The sequence below is a fragment of the Priapulus caudatus genome, unplaced genomic scaffold (genome assembly GCF_000485595.1).
Source record: "Priapulus caudatus unplaced genomic scaffold, Priapulus_caudatus-5.0.1 Scaffold735, whole genome shotgun sequence".
Taxonomy (NCBI): domain Eukaryota; kingdom Metazoa; phylum Priapulida; class Priapulimorpha; order Priapulimorphida; family Priapulidae; genus Priapulus; species Priapulus caudatus.
In genome coordinates, this window is record NW_014577796.1 from 17,250 (window position 1) to 19,775 (window position 2,526).

Here is a 2,526-nt window from a genome sequence, read left to right on the forward strand (position 1 = left end):
ATAAATATATTTATTTATTTATTTTATTTATTAAGTTTTTTATTCATAAGTATCGGTAATCATAACCGTATATGGAATGAATTGGCAGCACTTTAACTATATAGTATAGATCATTTCGGGGGATTCGCGATCATATACATACCATCTTTTCTTCACTTAGATGTGGTGCAGCAAGATGAGGGATAGCTTTGCTGTGACCTGGGTGTCAAACTATGTGCACCCGCCCGACAGATTCAGGTAATATACACGGGAAAACGGTTATTTAATGCTGAATTGATAGCAAATAACAATCACTATGTTACCCGTTGTGTCCCCGACCGGAAGCCTATTTTTCGCGTAAAAGCACGTTACAAAGTGGCCATTTCACGTCTGTGCCGGGAAAAGCTTGCTTACAGAAATTATTATGGAAGCGTATTTGAGTTAACAACGCATATAATATGGAGTCACTTGCAACGTCAATTCAGAGGATGGCATTGTGATTTCTCACTTGCTGATTTATTGGAATTTTTTCGTATGCATGGCCGCTAATAGACGACTTAGAGCAAGTCTGAGTAACACGAGAGCACGTACGTCATATGATATAATGTGACAGCGAAGCTGTGTCACGTGAGACTAACCACAGACGAATCACGCGCTCAGAAAATTCTGACATCATGAGGTGGAGAAAATACATCATCAGCGAAGTGTTATCATGCGTTCTAGTTCGGGGTAACCCACTCCCGTTTTCGCATTCCAGGGTAAATGGTCCGATGTCGCACTACCCCGAGTTTGCAAAAACCTGGAATTGTCCAGCAGGAAGTCCCATGAACGCGGAAAAGAAGTGCGTCATATGGTGACGTCAGTTGGGACATCAGCACGGAAAGCAACGATAAAAATCTGCAGAAATTATTAAAGCGTAAAAAGCGCAATTATATATTATACGCGTGGTAATGACGCATATTTCAGTTTTACCGGTGATATTGTAAGGCAGTTAAGCACACGAATTGTGCACTTTTGGGTAGAATTGTGAAACATCGCACACGTGTACTGCATGAGGTCCTGATGATATTCCGATATTGTTGCTATGGTTGTGACATAATGCTCAATGTGCCCAGGTTTATTTGTGTATCCGCTGCACAAATATGACAAGACGTGCGTGCCAGGAACTATATATATATATATATATATACGTGTGACGCCTACATAATAATAATAATAATAATAATAATAATAATAATAATAACTTAAACCGTGATAATGGCGAACAATCCTCTCATGTAGTAAAACTCACTTTCTGCGTGCGAGGAATTGCGAGTGTATATAAAAGAAAAATGTGAAATAATATATCAACTAGTTAGTGGACAGAGGGTCACGAAAACAACATCAATTTTAATTGCAAATGATAATTAAGTGCGCTTGATGAACCGTCTTACCTGTTGGACATCACCGTGGATCTTGGCTGGGATGTGAACGCACCGTAACGTAAAACAATGGGTGGTTTTGCAAGCGATCTGTTTCGAGATGTATTACCACATCAATATTATAAAAAATAAAAAGTAAAATTATAATCTCCCAGCACATTTTGATCACTCAAATATAGGAAATATAGGACTGTTTATTCTCAAATATAGGAGTTTATAGGACAACGCATATGCTTATTATAAGGCATTCTGGCGTATTTAATAGTGTTGGCCGATCTGTGTTCAACTTTTATAGACAGGTATATACTTGGTAACAGGAAAACTGGTTTTCCCCTGCTATAATAGTCAGTCCATAGTTAGCAATGAGTTTACATCTCAACTAGGCCACAGCTATTTCTTTGCTTATTTTTCGCATATGAATCTATGAGAATCCGTTTTCTGTTTTTCCCGGGTCTTCTCCATTGTAGAAAACCCCAAATTTACTGCTGATCACAGGACTCTCAGAGGGTAGCTTTAAAAATGAGTGAGATTAATTTTGAATAAGAAAATCGCAGGCGCGAAGGGGAGGTAGGTGGAGGGAGGGGTGTCCCCCTCCCCCGGTAGAGATTTTTTTAATGGGGTGCTATTTGATGCACTCAGCAGCAATCTGAACATGATAATTGTTGCTTATATAGGCATGAAAAAACATACAATGTACCAAAAACGGCTAGACCCACTCCACGTAACGAAGAAAAACTGGATTCTTGCAATTGCGTGAGATTTTCGGGGACTATCAGAAATGTGCGTGAGAGCGTCAGATTGTGCTGAATTGATGCGAGTCTCATGCCAAATGCGTGTGCACTGTGATCATACAAATAATCCAGTCACGTGGTTTTGCAACCAGTCAAATAATGAAATATAGGAAATATAGGAATTATAGGAGCTCTGGGAGCCATGTAATATATATATATTTACTTATTTATTTATAAAAAAGGAATGTGTAATAGGTATAGCTTCCACACTCCGCCACGCCCCCTACACTACACCACGACACCCTACACGCCTCACACTAGCACCACACCCCTTACACGGCATCCACACTACACCACCGCCCCTACACGCCTCCACCTACACCCACGCCCATCTA

General features: G+C 39.9%; 1 long non-coding RNA gene across 1 annotated transcript in view; it reads left to right on the top strand.

The window, feature by feature from the left end:
• The window catches only part of LOC106813176, a 7,743-nt gene extending 5,401 nt beyond the window's left edge, over positions 1–2,342 (top strand). The window contains exons 2-3 of the long non-coding RNA XR_001394436.1: positions 161–237; positions 737–2,342. This is a non-coding gene — a long non-coding RNA (uncharacterized LOC106813176). The remainder of the gene's footprint in view (positions 1–160; positions 238–736) is intronic.
• Positions 2,343–2,526: the final 184 nt, after the last annotated feature.